Source organism: Sceloporus undulatus, chromosome 1, assembly GCF_019175285.1.
Source record: "Sceloporus undulatus isolate JIND9_A2432 ecotype Alabama chromosome 1, SceUnd_v1.1, whole genome shotgun sequence".
In the NCBI taxonomy this organism is placed as follows: domain Eukaryota; kingdom Metazoa; phylum Chordata; class Lepidosauria; order Squamata; family Phrynosomatidae; genus Sceloporus; species Sceloporus undulatus.
This window is the reverse complement of record NC_056522.1, coordinates 250,886,247-250,901,980: the sequence shown is the minus strand read 5'-3', so window position 1 is coordinate 250,901,980 and position 15,734 is coordinate 250,886,247. Positions and strand designations below refer to the sequence as shown.

General features: G+C 40.6%; 1 long non-coding RNA gene across 1 annotated transcript; it reads right to left on the bottom strand.

Moving 5' to 3' along the window:
* Positions 1 to 353: 353 nt before the first annotated feature.
* On the bottom strand, positions 354 to 15,049 carry LOC121918293. Its single transcript, XR_006101201.1, has 4 exons — positions 14,956 to 15,049; positions 7,972 to 8,234; positions 2,092 to 2,201; positions 354 to 402 (listed from the first exon to the last, which is right to left on the bottom strand). It is a non-coding gene; the product is annotated as an uncharacterized LOC121918293 (long non-coding RNA).
* Between the last annotated feature and the right edge of the window lie 685 nt (positions 15,050 to 15,734).

The following is a 15,734-nucleotide window of genomic DNA, read 5'->3' as shown; positions in this document are numbered from 1 at the left end:
ACAACTGTTTGGTTCCACCCCAAACACAAGTTCCTCCCTCCAGTGCCAATGCAAATCCACCCGTCACACATCTGCTCATCCGAATTTCCCAGGATATTCCAGAGAAATCGAGATTTTTTCTGCAAATTTAAAGTACTTCAGGTGCCTAAATCCCCACAGCAAATTGGTCAGATGTCATGTGTGGATTGCTGCCAATTCAAGTGAGAGATTTTTTTATAGTTAGCGCTAGAGTCTCCCAAGGTTCTGGTACTGGTCTATATACAACACCAAATGCCCTGTTGCTTTGGATGCAGGTGAGGGGCTAGTGAATGCTGCAACTGTGTGAATTAGTGAAGAGGACATGATCCTTACCTGCTTGTGTGAGTCCCTCCCATAGCAGTCATAACGTTCACCGCTTGGCTTCTGAAGAAAGAAGTCAGCCAGCCAGTTCATAAGTCACATAGGAGTTATCACACGTGAAATTTGAACTAAAATCCAAAGCAAATCTGAGGGAAGGGGAAACAGAGTCAATTCGAATCCAAGGCAATTCACATGATTAATTATCTCACGTGAAGAGTGGAATTGTGGTCAGTCCTGAGGCAAAGCGAAGCGAGTGCAAAATAAATTATCACATGAGTACATACCATGCGAGGTCACCAATTCGAATTGGCATCCTTGCACATGCTCAGTGGGGTTCTGAACACATCGGAGTTTATCACATGGAGGATTTTCTCTTAATTTGAATGAAAGAAAGTGGGGCCAGAATGCATTCACGTGAATTTGCTAGTTCAGCGAATTTACGTGAATTCAATTGTGTTCGAACTGACAACCCATTGCCTGAAAATGCTTGCCATTGCTCAAAATTGTGTGTGGTAGTCTATCACGCAATAACATGAAACCCATGATTGCGTTTGGACTGACTTTCCATTGCCTCTGTCACCAACTGTTTACTTGTACTGTTATAATAATAATAAATTTTATTTGTATTTCTCGCCCTCTCCCAGCTAGGATTGCCATATCCAGGCTGAACAACGGGATTTTCCCAGTTTTGGCGGCACCTGGCCCCTCCCATCCCGGGTGCCACACGAAACCGGGCACCCCAGTTGCAGCTGGGTTGGCCCGCGCCCACGGGGCCTCGCTGCCTCCTCCTCCTCCTCCACGCATGCCGCCGGGAGGAGGCGGAGGAAGAGGAGTGCAGCAAGCCTGGGCGGAGGAGGCGAGGTGGAGGTGGCGCCTCCTGCATGCGGACCATGCCACCCTCCCCGCCTCCCTGTGGCATCCTCCCTCCTTCCCGGCCTCTGAGGAGGCTGGAAGAAGTGAGGAGGACCGCCTGCGATCGCCGCGATTGCGAGCAGGCCCTGCGGTCCTTCCCGGCCTCTAAGGAGGCCTTGGCCCCCTTAAGTCCAGGAGGAGAAGGAGGCCACTCGGATCGCTACGATTGCACGTGCGCCATGGGCTCCTTCCGGCCTTGAGGGGGCCTCGGTCCCCTCAGAAGCTGAGAAGAAAGAAGGAGGCACCCGCGCGGGCGGCCCCGCCAGCTCCTTCCCGGCCTCTAAGGAGCATCGGCCCCCTTAGAGACCAGAGGAGAAGGAGGCACTCTGCGATCGCGCAGGTCCTTCCCAGCCTCTGAGGGGGCCGAGGCCCCCTCAGAGGCCGGGAAGGAGCGGGGGGGGGTTCCTCCATGTAAAAAAAAAATTGCCCTCCATTTGAAAATGTTGTCCTACATTTGTACCAGTTTGGACATCCTGATTTATGGCAACCCTACTCCCAGCGGATTGAGGCAGGATTACAACAGAGAATATAATCAACAATAAAATACAAGATACAGTATTATCTAAAAATATAATCAATAGAACAAACAACAAAACTATTACCAATCACTAAAATTACCAAATCGTCGTCTGTTTATAACCTCCCTCCACAAGAACTTCAATGAAAGAGCAAAGAGGATCTTTCAGAAAGACAGCCATCACAACCCTGGACTCCTTAATGGGGTGACTTAGGATAACAGAACCTGACTGCAAAAACCTGGCCCCTGGCCACAAAGTTAAACCCTTAAGATTCCCAGTGAAGTAAAAGAGAAAAAAAATATGTCAGGGATAAATCTCTTACTATCCGACAGGACTTCATAAGCTTCTGTAACTTCTTTGAACTTTTGCTCAGCATATTTCTTCCTGTCTGGGTTTTTATCCGGGTGCCACTGCAGGGCTTTCTTCCTGTACCTGCACAGCACCAGGAGAGAAAAGGAATGCAGGATCTGAGGTCCATGGCACATTGTTTAATAAACCAGCTCACATATACAAATCCAGTTGGCCTACAGATGTTCTTCTCCCCAGTCCAAGCAGCCAGACTGAAAAAAAACCCAGGAGAGACAGACCCTGGTTACTATAATGCTTTCCTCATTACTTGGCTACTCTCTGCTCATTCTCCTTAACCTGCCGTTGATTCCAGTAATTACCAGATAATTACCTTGCCATGGAGTCCAATAATTCCAATTACCCTACCATCTGCTTTTAATTTTTGCCTACTCACGTCTGGTCTCAAGTCCAGGAAAAGGAATAGCCCAAGTTGGGGTTTCTCCTTCCCTTCTTTCTATACTTGTTTATTTATTTAATATATTTTCATCAGGTGTTTACACTATTTTTAAAAAAGCATCCTAGGCAGCTAACAAATATCATTACAAACATACTGTATAATAAAGCTATTAAAATAATAAAAACAATCAACACAGAGAATGGTTTAAAAAAACTTTTCGAGGAGATGTATGTTCACACACACACGAAAAGCAGCTGACTGCAACTCTAAATTGCGAGGGGAGTGCATTCATTAAATTTTATTATTTGTTTGTTTGTTTGTATGCTGCTCTTCTCCCAGAAATGAGACCCAGAGTGCCCCACAATATTAAAAGAACAGTACAATTAAAAACATAGAAAGGTGGTAGGAGCCCTGATAGTGAAGTGGTTAAATGCCTGTACTGCAGCCAGTCACAAACCACAAGGTTGCGAGTTCAATACCAGCCAGGGCTCAGGCTCAACTCATGCTTGCATCCTTCCAAGGTTGCTCAAATGAGTACCCAGCTTGATGGGGACAATTAGCTTACAGACTGCTTAGGCTGGTATGAAGAGGTATATAAATAAAGCTGCTATTGCTATTGGTACAGTGCATTGAAATCAACTGCATCACTAGTGGGTGCAAGTGGTGAGGACCACACCAGATGGCACCCCACAAGGGGGCTGACATTCAGTGAGTACCCCCACCTCTCTGACGCACACCCCTCTCCCTGTCTGAGTAAAGCCATGTGAGACAGGGAGGGAGTAGGCCCAGCATCCCCTGTCTCTGCCCCACGTAGCATTACTTTACTTTTGTCATACCAGTTGAGAAAATGGGAGGGAAAAGAAAGATATAATTAAATTAAGATATAAAGAGAAACTCTACATGGACCAAGAAGATTTAAAACAGATCATATTTAATTATTATGTTAAATTAAAGAAAGGAAACGTAATGGTGGAAAATATAGAAGAGTATTTAAATGATAAAAAGATTTGGCCATTTATTCAGGAGCAGAGAGAAAGTCTAAATAAAAAGCTTACATTGCAAGAAGTAAATGATGCAATAGGTTGAAGTAAAACAGGGAAGACCCCCGGGGCCAGATGGCTTTCCTGCAGAATATTATAAAATATTTAAGGAGCAATTAGCAATACCCCTGTTAGGTGTAATGAATGGTATTTTAGAAGGAAGATTGCTGCAAACATGGGCTGAAGTTCACATAACTATAGTTCCTAAAGAAGGGTGAGATAGGACAGATCACCAAAATTATAGACCAATTTCTTTACTGAATTGTGATTATAAGATCTTTGCATTAATAATGGCTGATAGATTGAAGAAAGTCTTAGTACAATGGATACATGAGGACCAAAATGGGTTCAAACCTAATAGAAGGATCAAGGATAATATACGCCATGTATTAAATTTGATAGAGTACCATTAGAAAAAGATAAATGCCAAACTAGCTATGCTTTTTATTGATTTTGAAAAGGGGTTTGATAATGTCAGTTGTTTCTGTTTCAAAGTTTAAAAAAGATAGAGGTAAAATGGATGAAAGTTATCTATTGTAAACAAAGTACGAAGATAATTTGGGGGGGAACCAAAATGATAAAAATTTATAAGGGTACAAGGCAAGGATGCCCCTTATCCCCTCTCTTATCCCTGATGGTAACAGAAATAATAATGGATAGTATTTGGAAAGATAAGAAGATTGAAAGGGTTAGGATAAGAGCCGATGTGCATAAAACAAGAGTCTTTGCAGACAACCTTTTATTTACTTTATTGAATCCAGTTGAAAATATAAAGCATGTATCAGAGGGAATGCATTACTTTAATTTGGCTATAGGTTTAAATATGAACCTACAGCAATGAACCTACAGAAAGAAGAAAAAGAAGAATGTAGAACAGTGTCAAATTTGCAAATTGAAAGTAAGGTCAAATATTTAGGACTTAATTTGACAACAAAAAAGAATGTGGACCTGCTCCAAAATAGCTACATTAAGTAGTAGTAGTAAGATTTATTCGGTTGTTGACCAGTATACAAAATAACTTGATAAAATAATAATTACAAAATATAATTATTAATCATTGTTAAAAACAATTTCAGATACAAATTCAGTGATGAAATGATGAAAGTTGTAGCTTATCCCATCTTGCCATATCTTTTTTGCACCTCCTGCCATTTCCTAGTTACATTATGAAATTGCAGGAGGTGAAAAAAGATATGGCAAGATGGGATAAGCTACAACTTTCATCGTTGGGTAGGATTTATTTGATCAAAATGAATATACAGTGGACCCATGTTATACTCTGGGGTTTGGTTCCAAGATCCCCTGTGTATAACAAAATCCGTGGATGCGCAAGTCCAATTAAATATAATGACATAGTAAAATGGTGTCCCCTATAAAAAATGGAAAATCAAGGTTTGATGTTTAAAATTTATACGTTTTTTGAACATTTTCAAACTGTGGATGCTTGAATCCGTGTATTAAAAAATCTGTGTATAAGAAGGGCCAACTGTACTGCCAAAATTAATCTTTGTGTTTCAAAACGTATCTATCATTTCAAATAAAACACCCTTTAAGGTCTGGCAGAGGGATATTTCTAAATTTATTTGTGGGGGGCAGAAAGTCTAAAGTCAAGATGAAGGTTCTATTTGACAATATATGGAGAGGGGGACTTGCCTTACCTCATTTGCAATTATACAGTATTATGAACCATGTTGTTTTGACTGGCTGCTAGAATGGATTCAGTTTAAAGAACAAAAGCATGTTACAGCTGGAAGGCATAGATATATGACATGCATATATCTTTTATGACAAATTTAGAGTTAATATAGATTTACCCAAGAGTTAATATAGATTTACCCAAGATATAAAGACTTGGTGTACTGGGGATGTGGGACATGAATTTGGAGAGATACTGAAATCAAAGAGTACACATAAAATATCCAAATTCTATATGCTGTTTTTAAAATTGGATATGGAACGAGAAATGATTAAAGAATCTGTGGTAAAGTGGTCTGAAGACCTAAAACAAAATATACAGCTTGAACACTGGGGGGAAAACATGGAATAAAAGATTCACATTAACCTTGAGCTATTATTTAAGGAAAATTGTGTTATAAAATGTAAAACTTATGGTATTTAACTTCGGTTAAATTAGCCAAGATGTATCAAGGTGTTAACAATAAATGTTGGAAATACTTGAATGAAGTGGGCTCTTTTTATCATACGTGGTGGAGCTGAAAAAAGGCAAAGATATATTGGAAAGAAGTGTATGGTTTGGTCCTTACAATCCTTGGTTGTAAAGCTAATTTTGATCCTAAACTTTATTTGTTGAATATAATTATAGATGAAAAGTTGAAAAAAAATCATGGTAAACTTTTGTTTTAATGGTAATTGTGCCCCGCTACATGCAAGTAGATGGAAGAAGAATGAAATTCCAGATAGCAAAGATTGGTTATTCAAGCTTTTGGATTATGTAGAAATAGATAAACTTGCATGTATGTTAAGAAGAGAGAGCTGGGGAAATTGGCAAAGAGATTGGGAACCGTTCATAAAATTCTTACAAAAGAGAGAGGGAATATCTATAGAGCTGCTGTCAGACTGTAATATATAAGGAATATAAGAATAAGAGAAGATACGGGGGGGATAGATTTTTTAAAAAGAGATAAATTCTTTTGTCTTTGTATTAAAAACTGGCAGGAATTGCAATGATTAACAAATGGACAACAAGATATAAAGTTAGATTGGATCCAGGAAGTCAGCTTTTTAGAATTAATGTTATTTGGTTTATTTAATTGTTGGTTGATGGTTGTCTGTGATATGTGTGTATACTTTTTTCTTGTGTTTTGTGTGTGTGTGTGTGTGTGTGTGTTTTAAATAAGATCAATAAATATTTATTTTTTTTAAAAAAATTTAATTGAACTATTGAGTTTCCATCTTCCTCCTCTCTCAACTTTCTTTGGAAAGATAATGAGATAAATATTTATTTTTACCTGACCTATTCACTAGCTAGATTAGGATATAGCTTCTATGTAAATATAGATTAAAGCCATTAATAAACTTTTGTTTTGAACATCAAGCTATTTGTGTTGTTTTTGGAGTCAGTCTTAGTTCTTAGGGAAGCATAGACAAGAGCAAATTTCTGCTACCCTGCTGATTTAAAGTAAACCCAAACAGGCTTAGCTTTGATATTTTTACTATTTAAATATTTTTGTTTTTTAACCAAAGGCAGAAGCCTTACAAAACATAAATTACCCTATATAGACCCCTTTGAATTTAATCATTTGCAAGTACATTGCACCCTTCCCTTACGTGGGGGATCTGTTCTGGACCCCTCGCGCAATAATGGGGCTCATGCAATATGTGCGGCGCGGGGCACACTCAATGGGTCAGGTGCACACACCATTGAAACTTCCATTGTGCAGCTGAAAGCTGCATAAAAGGCACCCGCATATGACGCGGGCGCACTGTAAAAATAACCATGCTGTTCATTCTGAAACAGTGATTTTGCTTCAGTTCTCACTAGCAGTCCCTCCGTCCCACAATTGCTGCTGTTGCTGCTATTGTGTGCCTTCAAGTTGTTTCTAAATTATGGCAACCCTAAGACAACCCTATCATGGTGTCTTCTGGGGCACAGTGTATATGACTTGACCAAGGATACTCAGTGGGTTTCCATGGCCAAGCAAGGGATTGAACCCTGGTCACCAGAGTTGTACTCCAATGGTCAAATCACTACACCATGCTGGCACTCTATATTTTCCTCTAGTGAGCTGTTGAGCTATTGGGGAGCTATGCCTAGGAGTGATATTCCCTTAGAAGTCGCTATTATTTGTTATTCTAAGGCAGTGGTCCCCAAACTGTGCCCTTTAAGAGATTTTGGACTTCAGCTCCCAGAAGCCTCAGCCATCTTCTCTGAAGATGCCAGCCACAGATGCTGGCGAAACGTCAGGAAGAAACTCTTCTAGAACATGGCCACATAGCCCAAAAAACCCTACCTCAGGGTCACCATATGTTGAAAATGACTTGAAGGCACACAACAACAAACCTTGTGGGATACCTGTTTAACATTTCTACCTATGCCTCCAATTGGACCACCATGAATATAAGACTCATTATACAGTAGTTTAAGGAAATATACTGCTGTGTGTTAATGCTGTATAGTCGGTTAATACTAGGAATCCTCACTGCAGGGACGTAGCCAAGGGGGGGGGGATCTTGGGGTCTGGATCCCCCCCTTCCATTAGAAAAATGAATGGTGTGTGCTGCTGCGCCGCCGCACCCAAGCCCCATTATAATGGTGGCACTTAGTCTGGACCCCCCCCTTCCTAAAATCCTGGCTACATCCCTGCTCACTGACAGAGTCATGGCTTCAGACATAGGTCGGGGGGGGGAGCCTCAGGGGAGAAGCATTTGACTGAGATCTGAGAAAGAAAAAACTTACGCTTTTTTAATATCATTGTCAGAGGCATCCCGGGGAATCTCTAAAAGCTTATAATAGTCTGGCACAGCAGCCATTTGTCTGTCCTGTGTTCAGCAACCTGTAGCAGAGAAGGGAAATGTGCAGCCACAAGGGGGAAAGTGTTTCTGGAAGTACAGCTGGCATCCACACAACTTGAGCTGCTTTGAGAGCTGATCATGGCCGCACTCTTGGGCTGTACTGCTTGTTACAGCACAGCAGGAGGTGGGCACTGTGGGCAGTGGGCCCTGTGGAAGAGGAAACAGAATGAGACACCATAATACCTAGGGATAAGGCAAACCTGTTTCCCAGCATCTACAACAGGGGTGTGCAAAGCATGGCTGAATGCAACCCCAATTTTTTTTTTTGGTGCCCCCAACTGCACCCTAGAAGTAAAAAACTTTCTAATGGGTGTAGCACATTTTTGCCCCAGGTCCATTTTAGGACTAGAAGAGGTCTTTTAAAATATTAAACAAGAAGTGACTTCTGGTTACTTCCTGTTGTTAATAAAAAATTTTGCTGGACCTAAAATTGCCCAGGGGACCCTTACAACATAGCAAAAATTACCTCCACACCCTTAGAAGGAGATTTGGGGGTGTGCGCATATATATATATATATATATATATATATATATATATATAGGGTACAGCCCTCCAGGTTCTCTGAGAGAGAAGCTGATGTTACCTCTTAGCCATCTGCAGTTGCCCACCTTGGCCTACAAGCTCAGAATTCACCTCCATTTGCAGAATATTAGTACAGTATTAGCTTTACTTATACCCAGCCTTTTCCCCTGACCAGTTAAAATTCCCTGACTGACAAATTGCCTAACATTTTAAAATGAATACAGTATAGCTAAATGCAATATAGCTAAATGAATACAGTATAACTAAAAGATACAAAGTGAACAGTTAGCAATAGAATTCAGATATAGCCCTGTAAAGTCTGTAGTCTGTAAAATCAGTATGTAGAGAGATCTTGTAGCACCTTTGCAGTTAGCAATAGAAATTTCATGACTTGTTTTCTGTAATGCGCTCTACATGGGGCTACCCTTGTGCCTAGTCCAGAAACTTTAACTAGTACAAAATATGGCAGCCAGGCTGGTCACTGGAAAAACTAGGAGTGACCGAATAACACCTGTCCTAAAATCTCTTCACCGTACAAGGTGTTGGTTATAACCTTTAAAGCCCTACATGGCTTGGGTCCAACCTATTTGAGGGATCGCCTACTCCCACATAATCTGCTCCGCACCCTCAGGTCCTCTGGGAGGAATCTATTGCAGCCTTTAAAAACCAGTCTAACTGCTACCTCCCAGAAGGCCTTCTCTGCAATTGCTCCCAAACTATGGAACGGTCTGCCAGACGAGATCCGTCAAATTGCCAGCTTAGGCAGCTTTAAAAAAGCTGTCAAGACAGATCTCTTCTGGCAGGCCTTTCCTGAATAGAAGTGTCTGGCCACAGAATGATTGCCCCTCACATCATGTATTAGACCACTACTTATTCCTTGTTATATTTTTATTGTGTTATTAATAGATATTTTTGACAGCCTGCATCCACCCCTTTCCCCAGAGGATTTGGAGCAGGGCAGCCATACCGGCAGCCCAGGAGCCAGAGCCAGGGAAGAAAGGGGCTGCTCAGGCCCTTTTTCCCTGGCGTCATTCCCGCAACCGTTTGGTGGCTGTGGGAACGAGACATGCCCACAGAAGGAGCTCCATTTTGGAGCTCCTTTGCGCGCTGTGACCAGGCCGCCCTAAGCAGCCTGGGGAGAAGATGTCACGCCCGTGGCCATGACATCATAACGGTAGTGCCCATGTGCACAGAGTGCCACCATTATCGTGCCACCATTACTTGCTAGGGTTAGGGACCATGAGGTTGCTGCTCGGTCCCGTAACCCTATCACGGTGCGATCATGGTGCTTTAGCGCCGTGTGTACCACACCTTAATCTTTTAATTGTATCATGTTTAATCTTGGGTTTTTTTGGGGGGGGGGTTGGGAAATAATGTTGAATGTGGATATTTTAATGTGTTGTGAGCCACTTTGATTGTCTCAACACAGAAAAGTGGAATAAAAATAAAAGTTTTATTTATTATTTATAATTTAAAACATATAATTAAAAATGACAAAGCAGTCCAAGAACAGTCCGGTTAAAAGCAGCACCTTTTAAAAGCTCATTTTAAAAAGAAAACATTAGTTCTTGAAAGACAGTCAGAATAAAAAAGTATTGGCCTCCCAATGGAAGAACAGCTAGATGGAGGCTATGTTTTCCTCCTGAGGAAGGCAGCTCCAATAAAACCAGTCGTGTGCCCTTACCAGACATGCCTCTGAATATGATGGGACTCATGGTGAAAAGGGCCTCTTGTGAGGTTTTCAGAGCCCAGATAAGCTCATATGGGAATCTAAGGTTGATCAAACAGCCTCAGCATTTCAAGCTCACTTCACAACTAGCATAGAGTCAGAGCACTCTCTCCACAACGCCAGTCCAAGGTAAATTTGTGTCTTGGGCTGCTGTCATACTGCAGAAATAAAGCAGTTTGACACAACTTTAACTTGCTTGACTCAGTGCTATGGAATTCTGCAAACAGTTTGCATACAAATTCATACCATGTGTAGTTTTGTGAACTATTTGGCCTTCCCTGTCCAAGAGCTCTGGTGCCCCACCAAACTACAAATCCCAAAATTCCACAGCATTGACCTATAGCAGTTAAAGTTGTCAAAATGCTTTATTTCTCCAGTTTGGCAGCAGCCTTAGGCAAAGCAGCAAATGCCTCTCTTGTCCAAGTCAAAGTGTGTATACATTGCTCAAAGCCAGCCAAATTATTTTGGCAAGTGAAGCAGAACATTCCAAATTCCTTTCCCTCGATCTGGCAGTAAAACAACACAAAATAAAACACCAATAATAAGTAAATAAGTAACAGTTTGTTGCCCTTTCCTGACATTCCAAATCTGCTGCCTGAACTAGCTATCTATGAGTAGGCCTGGCAAGGCTTTGATTTGCTTATTAAAACTATGGATATGCAGGAGGATTTATGTAACTATCCAGTGTGGTATACAGTGGTTTGAAGGTTGGACTAGGATTTGAGGACACTAAGATTAAAATCCCTTCTCAGCCATGGAAACCCACTGGATGACCTTGGGCAAATCACACTCTCTCAGCCTCAAGGGAAGGAGAAGCAGAAGGCAAACCTCCTCTGAAGAAATATTTACAAGAAAAATCAATGGTTCTCCAAAGTCAGAATCAATTTGAAGGCACACAATAACAACAGTTGTATATCACCAGTTTCAATCCTCCCTCAAAGTGGGGCTATCTGATCACCAGCCCTTTTACTGACATACAATCCAGAGCAACGCAGTCCAAAAGACCAGCCAGTTAATATGCAGGACTGGCTGTTCTACAACAAAATAAAATGCAGTCAGGGAGGATAGTTCACTTTGGATTTGGGATATGCAAGCTGCATGGGCCAAATGTATCTCACTTTATACATTCCACACAACATTTCTTTTGTAATAACTGAGGTAGTAAGTCTGTTTTGGTTTAGTATAAGGAACCCATGTCATGGGATTTCTAAAAAAGAGCACACACTTGAAATGTTGTGTCAGAGCTACTTATCTGAGAAAATGTTTTTCACAGGTTGCTAGATTTCTACTGAATCTTCTTCACAGATCTGTTCTTGCAATGACCAATTCCACCTCAACTGTTTTATGCATATGCATTCATTATAGCCTCATGAAGTTTATAGAGTTATCCTATAACAGCCAAATATTGTGTCAGAAGACCAATATTATCTGATAATGTATTTCTGAACATTTTGGAAATGGTTTTTAATTTGTTCAATATCATTATTACATCCATAAACAAACTATATATTGAACAAACAGCTATTTGTGTTAAGGCTGCTATATAGGATCATTAGACAAATTGTACCAAACTCTTGTGTGTATGTTTGGAGAAGAGAGAGAGAGAGAGATGATAGTTCAGTTACTAGAGCACTCAAGAGATAAAGCTGAGCAACCATCTCCCAAACATGTGGTCATAGTATTGACCAGATAATTTATTAGGGAGCTGTCCTTTAAAGGCCATCCCAATGTTTACAGTCATGACTTGTATCTATGGTGGACTTTCACAATAGCAGGTTAGTGAGTCCATTTCAGTTTTTATTCCATGTCAGATGCCAAACCTTATCCACAAAATAGGTTAGCCTTTGTATTGCTAATTTAACAGTTCAGGCAACAACCCAAAGTGGATTCATGGCCTTACTGAAATGGAAATGCTCATCTGACAGTAATTCTCTCTAGTTTCTAATCAGGGTTCTTCTTGGCCTGTAGCAGAACAAGATCCATGGAGAGTTTGAGCTACACATTTATGAAAACTATAGTATGCACCATTTTAGAATGGAGTTTGTAGTTGCATCCTCATATTAAAAAAAAAAACCACAAAAAACATGCATGAAAAGAACTAGTCTATGAGAGGGGAAAGTGTCTAACAGAGATACTCTGTTCAGAGGGATCTAGTAGAACCTTTGGGACTGTGTAAGTTGTAGCATAAGCTTTTGTAGACTTGGTCTACTTGCTCAGATGCAGATGAATGAAATGATGCCCAGGAAGGACTTTTAAAATTAGACTGTATGAATACTTATGGAAATACAAAACATGTAGGAATGGTGATGAGGTGACAAGTTAAGTTTTAATTATGGTCATTGAGGGACAAAGGCCGAGGGGGAGATGTGCTTATGGCCAAGCTGGGTGGGTGGAATGTGGTGTGGACAGGATGGGAATCAGAAAGAAGCTATGTTAAACTGGCTAAGAGAGTCCAGTGTTATAATATGTGTAGTGTGCCAGAAAGCCATTGTCTTTATTCAACCCACTGTTAATTGACTGGAGTTTGTTAATATATTGTAATACAGCTGTTTCTCTTTCCAATCTCCCTTTGTATTTTTTGACCTGCTTTCCTGAGGTCAGAAATGATTGAAGTGTTATGCAACAGGCTTTTGTGTATTCACATTCATAATATCTGGTTTATATTCATTTATCTACTTTGAAATAGAGACTGGCCTGTTTACCCAATGAAGAGTGCTAAATGGCATTGTTAACAAAGAATGGCATATATCACATTAGAGGATGAGCATGTTTTTTTACATGGAGGATGTTGTTGTTATCTGCCCTCAAGTCAACTTCAATTTGTGGTGACCCTGTGGATGAGACACCTCCTCTCTGCTTAGTTCCTGCAAGCCCATGCCTGTATCCCCCCTGATTGAGTCTATCCATCTGGCATGCTGTCTTCCAATCCTTCTTCTACCCTCCACCTTTCCTAGTATTGTTGTCCAGTGATCCATGCCTTTTCATTATATGGCCAAGTACATCAACCTCAGTTTGATCATCCTGACTTCTAAGGAGATCTCTGGCTTGATCTGTTCCAAGACCCATCTGTTTTTCTTTTTGACTGTCCATGGTATCCTAAGCACTCTTCTTCAGCACTACATGTCAAAAGAGTTGATTTTCTTTCTCTTTCACTGTCCAGCTCTCACATTCATACATGGTGATGGAGAATATGATGGCTTGGACAATTCTAACTTTTGTGCTCAGATGTAGATCCTTATTCTTCAGTAGTTTTTCTAGTTCTTCCCATTCCCAATCTTTTTTCTTATTTCTTGACTGCAATCATCTTTCCAAGCAATATTTGCTCCTAGGTATGGGAATTCTTTAACTATTTCAATTTCCTCATTGTCCAGATTGAATTTTAGTATCTCTCCTATGGTTGTAATTTTTGTTTTCTTTATGTTCAGTATTAATCCTGCCTTCACACTTTCATCTTTGAACTTCCTTAGTAACCGTTCCAAGCCTGTGATGTTTTCTTCCATTACTATGGTATCATCCACATACTTTAAGTTGATGTTATTCCTTCCTTCCATTGTCATTCCGCCTTCTTCTCATTCTAGTTCTGCTTTTCTTATGATGTTTTCTGCATATAAGTTGAACAACATAGAGGATAGGCATTAAAAATGCCTATATCCTGCTTGCAGTCTGAAACTGTGCAGGCCAGTCAGGTTTTACCCTACAGTTTTAAACCTGTTGACATAAACTTTAATTTTTGCTGTGTGAATAGGGAAAGAAGAATGGTGTATGTAATATAATGTAGGTGTAATATATGAAATTTATTTAACAGGTTCTAATATGAAACTATTGTTGTTGTCCTGATAGGACATTTCATCTTACTCTTAACCATCAATCTCTGCTGCTAGCTGCCTGACTGGCTGCCTGGGCTAATTAGACAATAATTAGCACCCTATCTCTACACAGCAACACCTAGATCTTCATGCTGACATTCATTATTGATCACTGCAATTAACACCTAATTTGCTTGCTGACTTTGATGTGGGCAGCCTCCAAACAAGTTGTTCACCTTCTAATTAATTGCTTGCAGCTTGCAGTTGCAAAAATCAAGTTTCCATTTGCAAATATAATTCCTCTATTACTACATGTATGAATGCCAGTTCATTCGACAGGAAGGTGTCCAGGGAGGCCTGCCAATGAATCTGGAGTAAAAGAAGGAATTTGGCCATCAGTTCTGGTCATCCCTGCTTTCTAAGGTTCTACTAAGATACATGGGGGTGGGAATATTATTCTATAAGGGGGAATGAGGAATGGGTCTTCTTGCTATCTAGGTGGTATTACTAGTCGTAAGGATGTAATAATGTTTGTTTATGCTGAGGGGTGAGATTTTAAGATCTCCATATCAGAGTTGAAGGTAGGGTCCTTCTAGCACACAACTACCAAACCTGAGCTTTCAGGATACCTTTTTTCTGGCTCTTACTGCTCCAACCAAACTTTCAGTTTCTATCAAGACTCACATGAATCCTTCTGACCCCCAAGTTCTCTTGTGTTCTTTGTGATTTTCACCTCTTTATCTGTTTCCTGCTCCCCATCCTCATTTTGTATTCTTCAGGTTTCCTAGGTCCACCTCTGTGTGTGTTTACCTTAGCTCATCCAGAGATTGCCCGTGTTCTTTATTTCACCTGATGGCTAGCTGGGCACCTGATGTCTTGGGGGAGGCAAGAACTTACCAGCACCCCAAACCTGCTCCCTCCCTTGCTGACTAGCAGTTTCAGTAGTCAATGGAAACTTAGGGGTCATTGTGACATCAGAGCCTTATGCTTTTCTTTAAGTATGTGTGAGAGAAACCCACCCTGTGAGTTAACTCTTCATATTTGCTCAGTTATTGCACCTTCCTGTTGTTACCTGTAACCCTTTCATTGTTGCAATCCAGGTTTACTTTATATTTAACTTTCAGATTTTGCTGGAGCTTCTGGCTCAAATACATTGCTCTCCAAATGGCTTGTGGAGGATGTCAAAAAATATTTGGGCACTTAAAATTTCAGATCAATGGGAGGCCTATTTTCATAAGGTTACCTCGGTGTGTGGTTTCAGACTATAAAGGAACTAATTTGTCCCAGCAAAAGGGATTGATTGTCTCAATAATGCAAATTATTGAAATTCAGAAAATAGGACAGGAAGCATTCCTGTCTAATACAAGCTTGAAAAAAAGCCACTCATCTCCAGGTTAAGAATTTCATTCTCCTAGCAATAGGGCTGGGAGTGTTAAAAATTGGTTCTGTATTTTTGGGGGCAGGGGGCTACCAGTAAGTACAGTAGCACAGGGATGTTTAGCAAATGGGGTAATGTATTTTGTACGTGTGTGTGGCTTAGTATATTTTGTGGACTGTTCTTGTAAGGTAAATGTGATATAGGGAAATGT